This window comes from Salvia splendens, chromosome 3, assembly GCF_004379255.2.
Source record: "Salvia splendens isolate huo1 chromosome 3, SspV2, whole genome shotgun sequence".
Classification (NCBI taxonomy): Eukaryota; Viridiplantae; Streptophyta; class Magnoliopsida; order Lamiales; family Lamiaceae; genus Salvia; species Salvia splendens.
The window spans coordinates 12579385-12584859 of record NC_056034.1 but is presented as its reverse complement, the minus strand read 5'-3'; the positions used below and the strand labels follow the sequence as shown (position 1 = coordinate 12584859).

Here is a 5475-nt window from a genome sequence, read left to right as displayed (position 1 = left end):
ATTCGTGATATTAATGTGTTTTACGTAATGGAATTCAAAGATAAGTATCAACTCGCAAGTCTATTCACACACATATAAGTTTATATCGGTAATTCTAATTTTTTTATACATGTAAATGGACTAAATTAACTTTTTATGGCCGGCCACATTATGGCCATTTAGCATCACTCTATAAAAAATTAAATATGATTCACCAAAAACAAAACTCATGGAGTCAGATACAGTGAAGAAAGTCATCGCAAGCGTCAGAAAGCAGAGGCAATGCAGCAGTGAGTGACAATTGGATGATGGACAAAGAAACGAAATTTAATCCCAATACGGTTAGCGTCAGTTATAAAGATCGAATTTAATGGGGTTTTCTCAACCCTCACCTAGATCTGCCATTGATTTGATTAATGATCTTTCAATAAAAACATACTCACACAACCAACTAATTAAATCATCCAAAAACACAAAATTACTACTAATAATCAATATTAGTGGTGGGAGTAGAGTAGTAGTGGGGTTGGAAGCAAAAGAGCAGACAAAAAATAAAGGCGTAGTTGTGTAGGAACACGTCTTTTACAACTCAACGTGAACGACTGAAGTTACAATTGATTAATAACGTGAAACCGCGTTATATCAACAGACAGGACTATCAACATCTCAAAGCTCCAGATATAATATATGATCTACTTCGTTTGGAGAAACTTACCAAAATAAAAAAAAGTGGCTACATTTTATGGATGAATTGAAAAATATGACTATTGGTTATGGACTAATGGAGAGGAGTTTTTACTTGAAAGAATTATACTAGTATATCTACATTTTCTATAGTAAAAACTACTCCCTTTGTCCACGAATAGTAGTCTCGTTTTTCCATTTTAGTCCGTCCGCGAATAGAAGTCCTGGTTCACCTTTACCATAAATAGTAGCATGTCTCATCTTTCACTAACTCATTCCACTCACATTTCATTTAAAATTAATATATGTAACTGGGACCCCTATTCCACTAACTTTTCTCCACTCACTTTTCTTAACATTTCTTAAAACTCGTGTCTCCCATAAATGAGACTCATAATGGCGGACGGAGGGAGTATCTGTCTTAAAACGTTGTGTTAATTTGTTCATGTCATCATCTCATTTTCACGTTTTATGCTTCAATTGTTAAATTGATTCCTTCCCCAATCCCTTTAAACAACTTACAAATTATTAAATGCACGACTTAAAATAGTGTAAAAATTTCAGTAGTTTGGTTAACCACTTATTATTCACCTCTTTATAAAGGCGAGTGACCTAATTTGGTATGAATTTCAATTACTCCTCCCTCTATTTGAAAAATAGCAAAAATGGCATAACTTAGCACTACCAATCACCACACAACAATAAAGACATTTTAAAATATAGAGAAATTTATCTGAGAAATAACATCCAAATACTTCTCAAATTACATCTCAGTGTACAAGCACATATATATGCTCATGAAGAAAAGCTAATTAAACCATCTATTATTGTTTATCGAGTATTTTATAAATAAGTATTTTAATTCCATCTTTTGATGGATAACATAACATTAGTATGAACAGACTACTCCATTACACATAGTAATAAGTAAACCATACAATTCCCTATTTTCCATTTATTTTGTCAACCCACCACAAATAAGCCCATCACATGCAATGTTTCCCATGACCCGCAATCAACGGCCACGATCAAGCCCTCCCAAGCAATGTTGCATCATGAGCCGTCCGATCTGTCGAACTCCAGACTTTAATCTTGCCGGCCCATTTTGGTAATTTTGGAAACAATCAATTCCCCACCATTATTTCTCATGTGACCGACCACTAATCCTCCTTTGACCTGGCACTGTCGTTTCTTCTTGCATGTATAAGAACTAACATATTTTTCAATCAACCCTTTACCTTAATTAATCGGAAAATGGAGAAAAGCGGTGGAGGACTGGAGACGGAGCTGCGGCTGGGGCTGCCCGGAGGGGAAGTGGAGATGAAGAATGAGAAAGGAGTGTGAGGATAGGGCGGCGGTGTGCAAGAATCAGGTGGTTGGGTGGCCCCCGGTGGCGGTGTTCCGGCGCAAGAACAGCTTCAATGAGGGGAAAATGTATGTGAAGGTTAGCATGGATGGAGCTCCCTTTCTTAGGAAGGTTGATTTGACCATGCACAAAGGCTATTCTGAGCTTGTTAGGGCTCTTGAGGATTTGTTTGGCTGTTTTGGAATTGGTGAGTTTCATTTCATTTCTCTTATTTAAACTTTTTATTTATGATTTTCAAGATTATGCTTTTTTTTACGTGGTTTTTTTTATGTTAATTGTGTTGGTAGTTTTTGATCATGCTTCATGCAGTTGGGAATTGCTTCGTGATCATATTTAATCTTTTTTCCATATATTGTTGATTTTGTCTTGATTTTGTGAAATGGTTACAACCTATATATTAAATTTATATAGGTTTTTTTCTTTTTCTTATGCGAAAATGCATTTTTGATGAATTTGGTTCAAACATTGATTTATTAGTAAAGTATGTATTATTAAATTGTAAATATTTCATCATAGCCATAGATTGTGACTACACAATATGTGGGCCTAATATTATGAATGGTCATGATTGCACTGATTTAAATTTAGCATAATATAAACAGTAATAACATGTCGAAATTGGACATTTTATGCTTAATTCACGGAAGTATATATTTATTCCATCTTAGATTTATTTTGTTGATAGACTAATCGTTGCTATTGAAATATATTATACTCTGACTATAATAAATAAAGTATGAGATCATTATGGGCTAAAATCTAAGTATATATATAAAGATAATTAGTATGGATAGATCGGATAGTTTAAGATTTTATACAGTATGTTTTAGGAATTTTGAGAACTAATAGATCCCCTTTTTTCCTTTATTTTGGACTGCTCTTATTTTTACATTTCTTGAGTAATTATAAAAGTAAATTTGAATTATCTATAATTTTCTCTAAATAAAATTCTTTCTATTTATAGTAATATGGCATACCACTTTCTTTCTCTTCTACTCTTTTTTACTCTCTCTCTTGCCTACTATTCAACTTGAACTATTGTAATTTTCATTATTTTTTCCACTATGCCCATTTTATATTAAAATGTATGTTTGGTTGTAGACTATGAGAGTATTAGAAACATAAAAGAGAGTGTGAGTGTTAATAGAAAAGTAGAAACATATTTGAGAAGAAAAATCATGAATTTAGAGTCAAAAGAATAAACTTGTGACACGAAGATGAAAACAAATATGAAGATGAATATAGAAGGAAGAGAAATAAATTAATATCATTCAATTATGTCTTGCTATTGTCGGAGAAAGTACATGCACTAATTTATGACTACTATAGTCGTGTGATAGGCATTGCTAGCATCCTCCTTTCATTTGATGATTTAGATGAGACCGAGTCTTATAAATCTTGTTCGATAAAATAGATAAAGTCTGGTATTTAATTGACTCGAACCAATTCAATCGGAGTATTATAAATCTTGTTTAAAAAATTAAATAGAGTCTGATACTTAAATGTCCTGGATCAATTCAACCCGGACAATTTCGGGACAAGTTAATTGATCCGTGACACGTGCGGTCCCACACGTACATTTAGGGTTTATGTGGCGTGCGCGTTTAAAACACAATAGACAACGGATAATTTCATATTGTCTGGAAAATAGATTAAAATTTTTAGAAACTAAATATTTGAATTTGATTAGAAATGTGAACAGGGGAAGCATTGAAGGAGGATGAAGAAAATTATGAATTTGTTCCCATCTATGAGGACAAAGATGGGGACTGGATGCTTCTTGGAGATGTTCCATGGGAGTATGTCCTTCTCACCTATTTATTTCACTATTCTCAATTTTTATTTTGTTTCTATCTTAATTAGCTGTCATGGATAAAAAAAAATTTTGCTATTAAACTTTGGGTATATGACTATAACATATAGTAGGGGAGTACAATTATTTATATAAATTGCCAATAAAATATGAGTGACAAATTTATAAATTTAGTGGAGTAGTACGTATGTTTTTTAAATTGAGAGATCAAATTTGTGCAATGACAATTCCAAGTCAATAGAAACATCATTGCTTATGATTATTGTAGGACTGTTTGGACCACCACTTTCTCTAACATTTAGAATCCGTCGAAAATTTATTATTTTACCTTTTTCTAATAAATAATCATCGCCTGTCTTTGCTGCAGAGTCATTCAAGGACTAATCAATTATTTTCATTTGTACTAATGTCGTGTCATTGTTGATTTTATAATAAAATATTTATAAAATTAATTTTTGTTGATTTATGTAGGGTGTTTGCAGAATCATGCAAGAGGCTGAGGGTGATGAAAAAGGTAGAAGCAAATGGTGTTGGGCTTCATGCAAAGGATCTTCTCAAGGGACTTTCCAAAGTGGATTAGATTTAATTTGTGCTTCACTTAGTTGAGAAGGATAAAAATGTCTTTTCACCACTTTAATTAATCACTATCAGTTATGAATTAGTAAGTTTAATTTTAAATGCGATTTCAATTCATTATAGAGACTTGAGGTATTTGAAGAACTGATTGTATGTTTTTTTGTTGAAGATTGCACTATTGAATTGGCATGTAAGGGTGATTGCTTAATATGCTGAATTTAAGGCCATCCGCGACAATGTCTCTTATTTCTCTCTTAACCGTCTCATCTCGTAACTATTCATGGGTCCCACTATACTTTTCACTTTCATCTCTTAACTAAGATACAGTACCTGCAACCCTCCATCTCTTATCCGTCTCTTAACCATCTCATCCCTTAACTATTCATTCAATTTCATTTTTTTTATTTCCAACAAATTCAATTAATAAAAACACACTTCATTAAATAAAATAAAATAAAATTACAACTTCAAATTCTAAAAAAATTTAAAAAACACAATTAAAATCCTAAAAAAATATTAAAAATACATAATTTAATTTCTTCTGTGCACTCTACTAGTTGCCAAAGTTTGCCCAAATGTGCTCCATTAGATCATCTTGGAGTTGGGCGTGGGCGGTAGAATCACATGTCCTTCTTCGTGAAGGTGGAGCAGAAACTGACAATCTGCCGTGCTTGGCTTCCGGAGAAATTCGTCGGTGAAGGCTGCCCGGACGCCTTTGCAGAAGTTCATCAAGCACATTTTCCCAGTGCTTTCTCCAATGTGGAGGTATTCGTCGAACAAATCCGCCGTTTTTTCAGTAGCAAGCTGACGGATTGTTGCAGTACATTTCTGCAGCGTCGTGTGGCTGGGACGGCCAACAGAGTCGAACCCTTCTTGGAAGAACTCTTCCCGGGCTGCCAATGTATTTGCGATGTGCAGAAATAGTGGTTTCCGCATGCGGAAACAGCGACGGAAGTAGGTCTCTCCCCATACCGGGTTATCACAAAAGTAGTCGCGTACTAACCTTGCGGCGGCTTCCTCCCGGTTACGATGGATGTAAGTCCGGGATCGTCGTTGG

General features: G+C 34.1%; 1 pseudogene; it reads left to right on the top strand.

Moving 5' to 3' along the window:
- The first annotated feature begins 1828 nt into the window (after positions 1 to 1828).
- On the top strand, positions 1829 to 4635 carry LOC121793812 (annotated as a pseudogene).
- The last annotated feature ends 840 nt before the right edge of the window (positions 4636 to 5475 follow it).